We start from the raw sequence: 15,000 nt of genomic DNA on the forward strand, positions 1-15,000 counted from the left end.
AAGAATGCGCAAGACCTTAAATCATACGTATGTACAGTATGAGTAGTAGCATTACATTGTCATTTGGAAAAAACTTGAATAGAGCTGCAAAGATTAGTTAGATTAATCGATTAGTCAACATCAACAGAAAAATAATCGCCAACTATTTTGATAATTGATTCATCTGTAAAGTACTTTTTGAATGCCTAAATGGCAGAAAATTCTGTTTTATATCATAGTGAACTGAATATCATTGTGGTTTGGACAAAACCAGGCATCTAAGGGTACTCTTTCAATGTTTTTTGACATTTTATTGACCAAACTTAACCAAATGAATTGATTAATTGAGAAAATAATCAGCAGATTGACAGATAATACAATAATTGTTATCTGCAACATGTGTGAAAATGTGTTCAGAGATTTTAATTCCTTGATGCAACAGTCACATTGAAGGCAGACAATGGCTGCAACTTGATGCATGTGGGGCAGCAAATGCACCGTTAAAGTGTGTGTGTGTGTGTGTGTGTGTGTGTGTGTGTGTGTGTGTGTGTGTGTGTATGTGTGTGTGTGTGTGTGTGCAGTGGAGCATGGAGAAAGGAAGAAAAGGGTTTGAAGAGGAGAGAAAAGGGGGTGCAGAGGCCGGAGAGGAGAGGGAGGGCAACTGGGTGGAACTCGGGGTGAGGGAGTAGGGTGACTTGCAAGAGGTGACATCATCCTTAATTTGAATAATCCCCCAGGCTGGGAGGTGATTGGCTGCTCCTCGGAGAAAGCAGAGTTCCCCTGCTATTCGCTATTCACCCCTTTCAATTTTCAGTGTGGCGCGCTGTCGTGCTGAATGCTGCCTTCAGGGGCTCGTAGCAGCCTCGGAGGTTTCTACTTCTGAGGTTGGAAGCTGTGAAAATTTTTAAATACAAACTTTTATTTCGACATTTTGGTCGTCTTTTTCAACACTTTTGTTGCTTTTCATGATGTTTTTGTCACTTTTTTCGATGTTTTTTAAGTTTTTCCCAACGGTTTTCCAATTTCTTCGTCACTATTTCCAACATTTTTACGTTTTTTTTACGTTTCTGAATCTTTTTCGAGTCCGAGAGAGAGAGAGAGACACAGAGAGAGAGACAGAGAGAGAGAGAGAAACAGAGAGACACAGAAAGAGAGACAGAGAGAGAGAGACAGAAAGAGAGACAGAGAGAGACACAGAGAGAGAGACAGAGAGAGAGAGAGAAACAGAGAGACACAGAAAGAGAGACAGAGAGAGAGAGACAGAAAGAGAGACAGAGAGAGACACACAGAGAGGCCTTAGTGGTCCCCTAATACTGTATCTGAAGTCTCTTTTATATAGGCCTCAGTGGTCCCCTAATACTGTATCTGAAGTCTCTTTTATATAGGCCTCAGTGGTCCCCTAATACTGTATCTGAAGTCTCTTTTATATAGGCCTTAGTGGTCCCCTAATACTGTATCTGAAGTCTCTTTTATATAGGCCTTAGTGGTCCCCTAATACTGTATCTGAAGTCTCTTTTATATAGACCTTAGTGGTCCCCTAATACTGTATCTGAAGTCTCTTTTATATAGACCTTAGTGGTCCCCTAATACTGTATCTGAAGTCTCTTTTATATAGGCCTTAGTGGTCCCCTAATACTGTATCTGAAGTCTCTTTTATATAGGCCTTAGTGGTCCCCTAATACTGTATCTGAAGTCTCTTTTATATAGACCTTAGTGGTCCCCTAATACTGTATCTGAAGTCTCTTTTATATAGGCCTTAGTGGTCCCCTAATACTGTATCTGAAGTCTCTTTTATATAGGCCTTAGTGGTCCCCTAATACTGTATCTGAAGTCTCTTTTATATAGACCTTAGTGGTCCCCTAATACTGTATCTGAAGTCTCTTTTATATAGACCTTAGTGGTCCCCTAATACTGTATCTGAAGTCTCTTTTATATAGACCTTAGTGGTCCCCTAATACTGTATCTGAAGTCTCTTTTATATAGGCCTTAGTGGTCCCCTAATACTGTATCTGAAATATCTTTTATATAGGCCTTAGTGGTCCCCTAATACTGTATCTGAAGTCTCTTTTATATAGGCCTTAGTGGTCCCCTAATACTGTATCTGAAGTCTCTTTTATATAGGCCTTAGTGGTCCCCTAATACTGTATCTGAAGTCTCTTTTATATAGGCCTTAGTGGTCCCCTAATACTGTATCTGAAGTCTCTTTAATATAGAACTTAGTGGTCTCCTAATACTGTATCTGAAGTCTCTTTAATATAGACCTTAGTGGTCTCCTAATACTGTATCTGAAGTCTCTTTAATATAGACCTTAGTGGTCCCCTAATACTGTATCTGAAGTCTCTTTTATATAGGCCTTAGTGGTCCCCTAATACTGTATCTGAAGTCTCTTTTATATAGACCTTAGTGGTCCCCTAATACTGTATCTGAAGTCTCTTTTATATAGACCTTAGTGGTCCCCTAATACTGTATCTGAAGTCTCTTTTATATAGACCTTAGTGGTCCCCTAATACTGTATCTGAAGTCTCTTTTATATAGGCCTTAGTGGTCCCCTAATACTGTATCTGAAGTCTCTTTTATATAGACCTTAGTGGTCCCCTAATACTGTATCTGAAGTCTCTTTTATATAGACCTTAGTGGTCCCCTAATACTGTATCTGAAGTCTCTTTTATATAGGCCTTAGTGGTCCCCTAATACTGTATCTGAAGTCTCTTTTATATAGACCTTAATGGTCCCCTAATACTGTATCTGAAGTCTCTTTTATATAGACCTTAGTGGTCCCCTAATACTGTATCTGAAGTCTCTTTTATATAGACCTTAATGGTCCCCTAATACTGTATCTGAAGTCTCTTTTATATAGACCTTAGTGGTCCCCTAATACTGTATCTGAAGTCTCTTTTATATAGGCTACTCCTGTCCATGAAGCGTGATATTAGGCCTACATATTCCTAAACAAATGTGTAGTTAAAAGGCTCCACTCTGACAATTTTGCACATTAAGGTCAGTTTACTTGTCACGGTTAGAGCTAAAAACATGTATAACATAGGACTGGGCAATACTGTATATGGATATCATATCGATACCGTGATAGATTTTGTGATATCGTGATTATGCAACTGCACTGGCTTCCATGGAAGCCAGTGCAGTTGCATAACGTATTCTGTAGGCAACTGCAGTTGCCTACAGAATACGTTTCAAAGTCCTGCTCCTGGCATACACAACCCTACACAATTATATATTATATATTTATATATATATAAAAATAACGTGACCATTTGACGAACTGCCGTGAGACCGGGTTGGAAATTCACTGCCAGACTACATCAGACACTGTGACTCAATTACTGACTTTAAAAACGTACGACGTAAAACATCTCTTCAGGATGGCTAATGGGCTGACTGACTGACTTTTATTTTTTACTTTTATTCTTATTTTTATTAGATGACTATAATTTTAACAACCTTTTTTTGTTTGTTTGTGAAGTGACCTTGGGTGTCATGAAAGGCGCTTTAAATCAAATGTATTATTATTATTATTATTATTATTATTATTATTATTATTATAATAGAGACAGAGACAGAAAGAGAGAGAGAGACAGAAAGAGAGAGACAGAAAGAGAGAGAAAGAGAGAGAGACAGAAAGAGAGAGAAAGAGAGAGAGACAGAAAGAGAGAGAAAGAGAGAAAGAGAGAGACAGAGAGAAAAAGAGAGAGAAAGAGAGAGACTGGAGAGAGAGACAGAGCAAGAAAGAGAGAGAGACAGAAAGAGAGAGAAAGAGAGAGAGACAGAAAGAGAGAGAAAGAGAGAGACAGAGAGAGAGAAAGAGAGAGACACAGAGAGACAGAGAGAGACCGAGAGAGACAGAAAGGGAGAGTGAGACAGAGAAAGAGAGAGACAGAAAGAGAGAGAGAGACAGAAAGGGGAAGCTTTCTAAAACTGAACCTGGTGATGTCATTGCAGTTATTTTATAGTCGGCCTGCTGATTCCATTTTGAACAAATTTTAGAATCTGTGTCTCAAGTCTTTATCCCAAAACTACAGACTAGGGCTGCAACTACTGATTATTTTCATTATTGGTTAACTGAATGATTTTTTTTAGTTAATAAAATTACTATTTGTGTGGCTCATGGACCGACTGACTGACTTTTAACTAGCCTATATTTTAATTTTTATTTATTTATTTTATTTTTTTGACTATAATTTGAACAATTTGAACAAACAATCCATCTGATGATATATTGTTTGTTTGTGAAGTGACCCTGGGTGTCATGAAAGGCGCTTTAAATGAAATCTATTATTATTATTATTATTAATTTATTGACTATTTCCAACTTCCTGTAGTCTATGCTCGTTGCCTGGCAACTGTTCCTAACCAGGAAATAGTCTTTGTACCGTACGGATTAGACAAACGCGATATAAGTGTATAGTAATGTATAGTAATTGAACGTGTTGGTGTATGAGAACCTGGTAAGACTGAGTTACCTATGGAGTCTGAACCCGCAATATAAAACACAGCGAGGCTAACGTTAGCTAGCTAGCTAGCTAGCTAGCTAGCTGTTTCCCCGTTCCACAATCACTGTGCTAGGCTAGGCTAACCGGGCTGCGGGCTGTAGATAGCTGTTTCTCCGTTTCACAGTCACTATGCTAGGCTAGGCTAACCAGGCTGAGGACTGTAGGTTCTTTAGCTAATAGGCTTAGCTAACATTACGTTACCTTAGTAGCTCTCAAAAGTACATAGTCTAAGTTTCTACATACTGTGAGTTTCATCTCTACCACTGACACAGAGAATCCGGGGCTGTTGGACTCTGCTTTTGTACATGCTCATTACGTTTTTACTGCGGCTCAAAATGTTTACTGGTCTGTCATCTGTAAACCTTTTATTATTCCGACATTTCCTGTAGCACCTGAATGCAGCGGCAGCCCTCCTCTCCTCCTGTCCATCCATCCGTTCGCCGGTCTACTATCGTGTGTGTGTGTGTGTGTGTGTGTGTGTGTGTGTGTGTGTGTGTGTGTGTGTACTGAAGCGTCATTCTCCTCCTTTCTTCTTTTCAGTGAACGCGCATCACTTGTGAGAAACGAAGAGCTTGGCTTGTTGAGAGACCCAGAAGTTTCTCGGCTCGGCACGGCACGGCACGCTCTCCCGCGAATTTCTTCGGTTCCTCCACCCTCCCGGTTTCATTTTTTTTTATCCTCATCCTCACTTTCTTTTTTTCCCAGACTCGAGGTTTCAGTCGGGGTGTGCGCTGCTCGACACTGGGCGTAGCTGGGAGAGGATTTTGCTAGCTCGCCGCTGCACTGATTGACTGGTAAGTAAAGGGCGAGATTGTTTTAGCGTTAGCATGCTAAAGTCAGTTTGTAACTAACGGCTAATTAACGGTTATCGAAATCGAACGTTTAAAAGGAACGTTGTATCTTACGTCACTCCCAGCCGTTAGAGTCCTAAGCTCTGTTTCAGATCCCTGTTGATGGGGCGGTGGCAGCAGGGCTGCATGCTCGCTTTAAGTGCTCAACAGTCCTGTTAGCCTAACCTAAAACACGATGCATTCATTTCATGTATGCTCTCTTGCATTTACAGAACATTTCCCCTCTTTGTGAAACTATTCTGTCTGCATTTTCCCTCCCTAAACTTTTTGTTCTGATCTCCCCCTTCTTCTCCATCCTCCATCCTCCATCGCGGATGCCCATTGTTCTGTGATGGGCCAAGTGGTGTGGGTGCAGAGAAATGTTTCAGCCCCCTCGGGGGCATTAGCCCGGCATATTTAAGAGGCTAATAAATTAGCAGATGCCCACTCTGTTTCATATAATCTTAAACCGAATAACTTAGGCGGCATTTGTGCGCATGTTAAAGCAACAATTCCCTCCGAGCTTGGAGGGAGTTGTGTGAAGCTGAATTATCTCTGAGATGGTTGTGCGCAGACTCAAGCTGGCATGTAATCAGAGGTGATTAATGTCACCCCCCACCCCAAAAAAGTGATCAGCTATTGTGATGTGCGAGTTAAAGCTGGAGGGCCCTGTAAGCCGCTCCTCCAATGACTCTTTTTGGTGAGTGAGTGCAACAAGAGAGATTGCACTCCCCTCTGTAAGAACAATGGAGAGGAGAAAACCACTGCCGCTTCCAAAAAGCCTGGCCAAAAGCATTTAATAAACTGCACACATGCGAGCATTGAAAAATCTTAATCCTCAGCCCACAACTGGATTCTCCTCCCCTTGGCGTGTTGCAGACAGTGACATAAATTGTCTCGAGCTTTGTGGGCATTGCTCGGTCTGTAATGTGTGGCGGTCAACCATGAGGTATTGATGTCATCCTTAGTAAATGGCATCCCGGGGTGACTTATATTAGCACTTTTAAGGCTCCACCATGCAGGGGCTTGGAGACACTCCAGGGCTCTTAAGTCAGAGGTGGGCTAAGCCACCGGCTAGTCCCCCACTCGCCCACCCACCCCCACTTTCTGGTGCACGGATGAGAGAATGGCTGACTCACAGTGTTGGTGGATGAGGCAGGGAAATGGAGGACAGACAGGCTGCCTAATGCAATCATGAAATTAAATTTAGCTGCCATTAAAAAAAAAAAAAACCACACTCTGTCTTTATGAAGTCATTTAAGATGGTTGGAAGATGTGGATTACTGGCTGTAATTGTGAATAAAAAGCTAAATAAATTAAACGATAATCTTTTCTTTGTGGAGACCATAGTTCCATCTTTTCTTTGTCCTTGTTACTTGTTTTTTTTTTTTAATAGGATGCATGACTTTGTCTCCTGTCACAAGCAGATCTGCGCTCTGTTGGACGAGCCAGAATCCAGGGTGTGAGTGTCTGTGAAAATGAGACCGTATTGTGTCTGAAACAAGCCTCCATATAAGCAGAGGTGGTGTATATTAACAAAACTACTAATGCTAAAATGGTGATTAATTTGTATTACGACACCCGTCCTGTAATGTGAATGAGAGGATATTTCCTGACTCGGACATTTGACGTTTTTTGTTGCTTTCAGTGTCGTGATGCAGGTCTTACATTTAATTTAAATTAGTCTTAAAAAGGTCTAAAAGAAGCTGACTTGGAGAAACCTGCAGGAACCCTGACTAACAAAGGTACTAATGCTGAAATGGTGATTAAATGAATATCTGAAACTATTTCAGAGAGTTGTAATTATAGTGATTAATAATCAGATTGTAAATCAAAGCAATAACAACTAATATCTTTAGAAAAAGGGGCTTGTAGGTTCAGAAGTGCAAAGATATGCTTGTTTAGCCAATCTCTGATCATCGGTTTGGGCTTTGGTAGTTTAAGATTATTTTTATCATTTTTTTTATTGTCAGTAATTTATTAATTCAGCAAGAGACAAAACAATCTCTCACACACACACACACAGACAGAGACACACACAGACACGTACACGCACACACACAGACAGAGACACACACAGACAGACACACACAGAGAGACACACACAGAGAGACACACACACACAGACAGAGACACACAGAGAGGCACACACACACACAGACAGAGACACACACAGACACGCACACACACAGAGACACACACAGAGAGACGCACACACACAGACAGACACACACAGAGGCACACACACACACAGACAGAGACACACAGAGAGGCACACACACACACACAGAGACACGCACACACACACAGACACACACACACACACACAGACCGAGACACACACAGAGACACACACACAGACAGACACACACAGAGAGACACACACACACAGACAGAGACACACAGAGAGGCACACACACACACAGAGACACGCACACACACACAGACACACACACACACACACACAGACCGAGACACACACAGAGAGACACACACAGACAGACACACACAGAGAAACGCACACACACACACAGACACGCACACACACACACACACAGACAGAGACACACAGAGAAACGCACACACACACACAGAGACACGCACACACACACAGACAGACACACACAGAGAAACGCACACACACACACAGAGACACGCACACACACACACACACACAGACAGAGACACACACAGAGAGACGCACACACACAGACAGACACACACAGAGAAACGCACACACACACACACAGAGACACGCACACACACACAGACACACACACACAGACCGAGACACACAGAGAGACGCACACACACACACATACAGAGACACACACAGAGACACGTACACACAGACACACACACAGAGAGACACACACATACAGAGACACACACTTACACACACAGAGACACGTACACACAGAGACATACACAAAGACACACACACACACACACACAGACACATGCACACACACACACACACACAAAGAGACACAGAGACACACACACACACACACACACAGAGTTAATCTACTCGGCCGTCAACAAAGAAATAATCAGCAACTATTTGGGTCTTTTCAGTCATTTATTTATGTATTTCTTCTTTTACTAAACATGCCAAAAATCCTCTTGTTTCCATCTTATACAGTTCAAGCATTTCTTGCTTTTCTTTGTCATAAATGACAGAAATCTGAATATCTTTTGGATTTTGGACAGTTGGTCGGATAAATCAAGCCACGTAAACACGTTACGCCACCATGGATTGTGGAAAGATATATTATGGGCATTTTTCATTATTTTTCTGACATTTAAGACAACACCATTAATTAAGTAAATGAGAAAAATGACAGGCAGATTAATAAGATAATGAAAATACGTGTTAATTGACCCCTAAACTCAATTAATTGATAATGATGAAACATGAGAATGAGAGCCACGGTATGAACTATCGAACGTGCCTCTTCTGTTTAGATTATTCTTCGCAAAACATGCTTAAATGTTGTTATGGAATATTCTCACATACAGCTTGGTCTTTCATGCGCTCGTATCGAAGGGGTTAATTAACATTTTATTATCCTACTGAGCCTCCAGCTGACCTCTTGACCCATGCCACCGCCCAGAGAGAGGGAGATGATTGTCTCATTAATAGACCTGTGTGTTGGCTTCTTAGCCTAAGGGCTAGTGTTTGGTGGGTGTGTGTGACTCAGATTTAACCCCCCAGAGCTCCGAACTTCTCATTTGTGACAAGGTCAGGCCTGTGCCTCTGGTCATCGGGCGTTTTTTTTTTTCAGACCATAGCACATTTTGCCGTCTTTTAAAAATGACCACCACCACTTTCAGCCCTGTTTTATAGGGCTGCCACCTCTTAGTCGATTAGTCGACTAATCGGTCGTTTTGGTCTTAGTCGACTAAGATTTCTTTAGTCGATAAGTCATTTTTTTATGCTTATTCGTGCTTAATTACTCATTTCCAAGAAACTTATGAGCACATTTGTGGTAAACACAAGAGTTAAAGTGGTGCTTTTGCAGGATTAATTGTGGAGAAACTCAGTTTTACAGATGGTTAATTAACTACATTTATATTGTGCTTTTCTAGTCTTAACCACCTCTCAAAGCGCACAGCTCTGTCGATTAAATCAACTAATCGATTAGTTGTCAAAATTGTATAAGTGTTAGTCGACTAAGAATTTCTTTAGTCGAGGACAGCCCTACTGTTTTAACCCTTGTGGTGTCTTCCCTTCGACCGTGCAACTTTTAGTTTTTCTGGGTCAAAATGTAAACGTTTTTGGACACTTTTGTGGCTTTTCCACTGATGTTTTGAACGTTTATTTCTGCACCTTTTTGACGTTTTTGTGTGTGTTTTTTTCCCCCACGTTTCTGAAGCTTTTGCCGACATATTTGTCACTTTTTTCAAGAGCTGTGTGCTCGATTGAAGAAGTTCTTAGTTGACTATAACACTCCTTCAATTGGACCGACTAATCGATTAGTTGATTTTAATCGACAGATCTGTAAATCTGAGTTTCTCCGCAAAGAGTCCTGCTAAAAGCACCACTTTAATTCTTGTGTTTACCAGAGATGTGCTCGTACGTTTCTTGGAAATAAGTCATTCAGCATGAAAACAGCATCAGACATGACTAATGGACTAAAGAGATCTAAGTTGACTAAGACCAAAACCACCGATTAGTCGACTAAGAGGGAGCAGCACTACTTTTTGTCACTTTTCTAATGCTATGAAATTGAATACAACTTGTGAAGAGCGTTGCAGGGAGCCATCCACGTTATTTCTTTTGAAAATTTCATTGAAAGAAAGCCACATTTCTGATTATAGACACTTTTTTATTTTTATTTTTTTATTTTAAATGGGTCAAATTAGACCCCGAGGACAATAGGAAGGTTAATCCATGGCAACAGCAGCACAATAGCTTCTTGTTAAAAGATTATCAAAACACCAAGAAAAACTTGGCTGAATTCTTTCTCCTGGGCGATTGAGGCCTGAGGAAAAGATAAAGCAGAGATACTCTCGTTGCTCCGAGTCACGATGGCAGCCTTGGTTGTCACAGTTGTCAGGGCGTGCAGTTGGCAACTGGCGGTGCGGTTTTGAGGCTGTGTTTGCCAACAGCTGCAGTAATTTGCTGTGTTTGGAAGCTCTGAATTCCTCTGGTGGGAGGTTGGACGATGGACATGGTTCAAGGCCTTGTCGCTAGGCTTCGAGACCAAAACTTTGCACGGCACAATGTGTTTGCGGTGCCCGGTTGTTTGGTGTAACGCAGCGCTGGAGATCAAAAAACGATGGTCTGTCGCTAGGTTTGCTTCACCACCTTTTGGCTCACACATGTTGGCGTCGAATTGTCCCCTCTTTACGTTGACGTTGCCGTACTGGCCCAGCGCCTGATGTGGTCGAGATGATAGCCGTAGCCACGTGTGGAATGATTGGCATTTGTGCCAGACACTGGTGTTGACAGAATGATAGACTCCCTTTACCGTAGGCGGCTGTAGGGGCCGATTTATTTCCCCGTCATATACATTTCTCCTGGTGACATTCAAATGTGGCTGGGCCTTGCCTCGATGCATGACTTAGCTGTCACAGAGAGTTAAGTGCTTAATGTATGTTTATGGTCGCGGTGGATGTGGTAAAAAGGAGTTTCTGGCGGTTAGTTGGCAGATGTTGTGGTGTGTTTTGAGGCCAGTTGTGTGGTGTTTTCCCAGGCTTAGGCGCAGCACCCAAGCTGCTTTGGGCACCACCCAACCCAGATTGAATGTAACTAAATGACTTTTCTGAAATCTAATGGTTGTAGTCATCCCCCAGTGGACTTCTTTAGCAAGTTTTGTCTTTAAATGTATTTAGGTTAATGTATTTATGATCTGCTCCAGCTCTTACAATGTTTAAGAAACATATACGGTAATAATAGTGGTAAAAAAATGACATGAAATTGCATTTTCTTTAATTTAAAAGCTGTAGGATGTTCTTGAGGAAGGGCCCCTAAACCTCTGCATGCACCACAGGTCCCTGGGTTTGTCTTCTGGTTATAGTTTGTTCTTAGAAAGCTCTGGTAAGTCGGTGCTGATCTGGTCAACCATCCATCCTGTCTGCCGTCCTGCCAGGGATCAGATTCCATCTGGAACGTGCCTTGTTCCACTTCAAACAGGACGACATAATCCTCTTACGGACACGCTCGTTCCACTTGCACTTTGCGGGAGTGTGTCCGTGTCCCCCGGGCAAAATCTCGAGAGAACGCCAAAGCCTCTCGGGTGGTGTTTTCTGCCATCCTGTCCAGATGCCTCGGCCCGGTCAGCCCTCCTCCTCCATGTCTATATATATTTACTCTTTCTAGTGTCATTGATCCAAGCCACCAGCTGGTCCGGGGCTGGCCTGATCTCATTTACCCCCAAAGAGGAGCCTGTTTGTGGGCAGACGGCCCATCATGGAGATGACCCAGCAGCTCTTCAAGTTACAAATTAGCCTTAGTTTCTCTGTTGCCTCTCTGTTGGGTCCCCTGTAGGGCTGTGCTCGATTGAAGAACTTCTTTGTCGACTATAACACTCATTCAATCGTATCGACTAATCGATTAGTTAATTTAATCCACAGATCTGTAAATCTGAGTTTCTCCGCAAAGAGTCATGCTAAAAGCACCACTTTAATTCTTGTGTTTACCAGAGATGTGCTCGTACGTTTCTTGGAAATAAGTCATTCAGCATGAAAGAAATATTTAACATGACTAATGGACTAAAGAAATCTAAGTAGACTAAGACCAAAATGACCGATTAGTCGACTAATTGACTAAGAGGGAGCAGCCCTAGTCCCCTGTCTCTCTCCTTGTCTTGCTGTTTCGTGCTCGCCCACTCTCTCTGCCTCCCCCCCCACTGCCTTTATCCCCTTTATTGTCACTCCTATCTCCCTTATCTCCCAGGGGAGAGAGCTAACAGCATTAGAGGAACCTGGCGCACTAATGCACTTCCTCTGTCTGTCTCTGTTCCTCCTCATCTGTGGAGCTGCTAGCCTGGCTCCCCACTTTCTCCTGCGCGATCAATATCCACCCAGTTGAGCTCTGTGCTGCCCCGCTGGCTGTCCCTGCAGGCGGTGGAGCTCGGCCAGGCTGCAGTAGGGCCCTCGCCGTTGTTTGTAGTCTGGCTTCTCTGTTTCGGGGCTGATGGACCCCTCTCGCCCTGCCTCCCACGCGGTATTGTCTAGTTTCTGGGACATACTGAGGCCTCTGTTACTGCTGCGTGTCCCTCCCTTGTTCTTTCTTGTCTTTCTTGGGCTTCCCCTCTGTCTCTCTCTCTCTCTCTCTCCCTGTAACTGTGTACTGTTTCAGGGCAGTCAAGGCCGACTGTACCAGATTAGCATCTCTCTTTGTCCAGGGTTAACGAGCTCTGTCATGTGTTAATCTGCCTGTCCCCAGGGGGTCGAGTTTCTCCGCGCCGGGATGCACCATGGGAAGGACATGGTTTTGAGTGTTTGTATGTGTGTTTTGTGTGCATCAGCTTGTTTGGTGTTTGTAGGAAGGAAGGTGGGGGTGTGAACACAATGCAGAGCCCGAAACCGTGACGGCATTGGCATTCTCTGCCAATCTTTGCAGCAGGCATACTCTCCTTTCTGCTGATTTGCTGTCTTGTTACAGTGAGAGAATGTAGATTACAAATAGGTGTATTTTTTTATAGTACTGTAATCCTGCCCTGTAAGTTTTCACTTCTTAAGTGCGATGCTCTAAAGAGTCCTCAGGATTAGTGCCAGCCCCTTCTGGTCACATGTTTCTCTGATCCAGGTGTCTGTTGCACAGTCTGTCGCTCTTTCGTGCCAGCAGCCAAGTAAACAAGAAGAAAAAAAGACTAGTTTTTTCCTTCCAGCGGGTCCTTTGTTCTGCCTCAGTTTGTCTTATTGAGCATCTCAGCAACTCATTGACTCACTGGAAGTCAATTGACAGGAATGACTGGTCTATACACCTTTTTTAAGGAGTTCACTTGACAGTCAGCAGGAGAGAAGACTGCCGTTTGTTTGTTGTGGCTCCGGCTTGTGTGCAAGAGGTAGGTCTGGGTAACTAATGGCATTAGTGGCCACATTTCTCCATGTTTTTGTCTTTTATACCGAAGTAAGTTTCCATCCACCTGATTGGAAATGTCAGAAAAATGCTGTCTGGTGACCGTGGTGCAGATCAATTCAATTCAAATTTATTTCAAGTGCAATATCACCATAAGACAGGGGTGTCAAACTCAATTTCCCAGAGGGCCACACTGGAAACTAAGAATGACATCAAGGGCTGGACATGTTTAGTTTATTCACATGCTTTTATTTCATCGAAAAAGTCAAGGATCTTTTACTGGATTATCGTGGGTCTCATATAGTCTTCTCATTTACAGTTTGGTCCACAGAAAGCCCCAAAAAGTAACTTAGCCATCAAAGAAAAAAGCGAAAAGCAAAAAATGTCGTAAAAAGCAACAAAAACATTGGAAATCGTCAGAAAAAGTGTCAAAAACATCGGAAAAAAGACACCAAAAGTGTCTGCAAAAGTGACAAAAACTTCAGAAATAGCTACAAAAACTAGGCGGGCCAAAATGTATTGTGAACCTAAATTGATATACGGGCTGCATTAAAATCTGCAAGGGGCCGGATTTGGCCCGCGGGCCTCGAGTTTGACACATGTGCCTTTTAAGACATGGTCTCAAAACACCGTACAACAGGGAATTCAGTTAAAAGTTCGAATTAAAATACAAAATACATGCAAAATCATTGCGGGTATACACACACACACACACACATATATAAAAGCAAATTAAAAAGTGGTACAAGGGTAAAAACAGGAGATAGAGGAAGTCATTGTAATGGTCCAAAATGTTTTGTAAAAAGATTTAAAAGTGGTGATAGAGCTGGCTTCTCTGACATACAACGGAAGGTTATTCCAGAGGCGTGGTGCTCGATAAGAAAAGGCACGGTGGCCTGCCGATATCTTTTTATCAGATGAGAGAAGCTCTGAGTTGATAGAAATATTGATCTGCGTTACCTTCAATTATCACCGCACACTGACAGCAATCAAAGAGTGCTTTAGTGCCTCTAAGGCTACATGCAGAGTGCCCTGTGCTGTTGGTGGAGGTCGATGGCGCTGTATAAAGCCTGAAGGGAAGACCTCACCTCCTCTGTATGTTTTCAGTTAATATTCTCCTAACAAGACGTTAGAATACAACACGGTAGTAAAGCACAGGGCTTTTTATACTGTAGTAAAGATGCATATACAACTTTGTTCTGTATGTATCCTAAATCACTCTCCATCCTGATGTAAAAGGACACTTGGTTGCATAATTTGCCCGATGTTTTGACATTTGCTCACAGCTTTGTACAATATTTTGATGGAAACCTACTTTGTTGTGTATCTTGGTTGCTCCCTCCCTCCCTCTCTCTCTCCCTCCCTCCCTCTCTCGTCCTCTCTCCCCCTGCTCTCGCTCATCCCTCCCACAGTCTCTGGGGAACGCCCTGCGGAGCAGCAGGCTTTGTTTTGAGTTTATTTGTGTGCAGGACAGAGGCGGAGTCCTGACCTCAGGTCGAGAGTGTTTTAGGGAATGTGTGAGCTGTGATTAGCATCGAGGCAGCACTGGTAACCCCCAGCTGGATTCAACTGGGTGTCATGTACCCTCAGCACCCCTCATCTGACCCCCACACGACACACAAAGCTAACTCGCAGCTACTTCCGACTAATC

At 42.8% G+C, this 15,000-nt stretch overlaps 1 protein-coding gene across 2 annotated transcripts in view; it reads left to right on the forward strand.

Annotated features, from left to right (window-relative positions):
* The first annotated feature begins 4,966 nt into the window (after positions 1-4,966).
* Positions 4,967-15,000, forward strand: part of wu:fb95e10 (cell surface glycoprotein 1) — a 60,584-nt gene continuing 50,550 nt past the window's right edge. Inside the window, exon 1 of one of the 2 annotated variants that reach the window (XM_039824508.1) lies at positions 4,967-5,281. The gene's annotated coding sequence lies outside the window, so the exon portion shown is untranslated. Of the gene's footprint in view, positions 5,282-13,091; positions 13,336-15,000 lie in introns of those variants that run through there. The other variant, XM_039824509.1, reaches the window with a different exon arrangement.

This window comes from Perca fluviatilis, chromosome 15 (assembly GCF_010015445.1).
Source record: "Perca fluviatilis chromosome 15, GENO_Pfluv_1.0, whole genome shotgun sequence".
In the NCBI taxonomy this organism is placed as follows: Eukaryota; Metazoa; Chordata; class Actinopteri; order Perciformes; family Percidae; genus Perca; species Perca fluviatilis.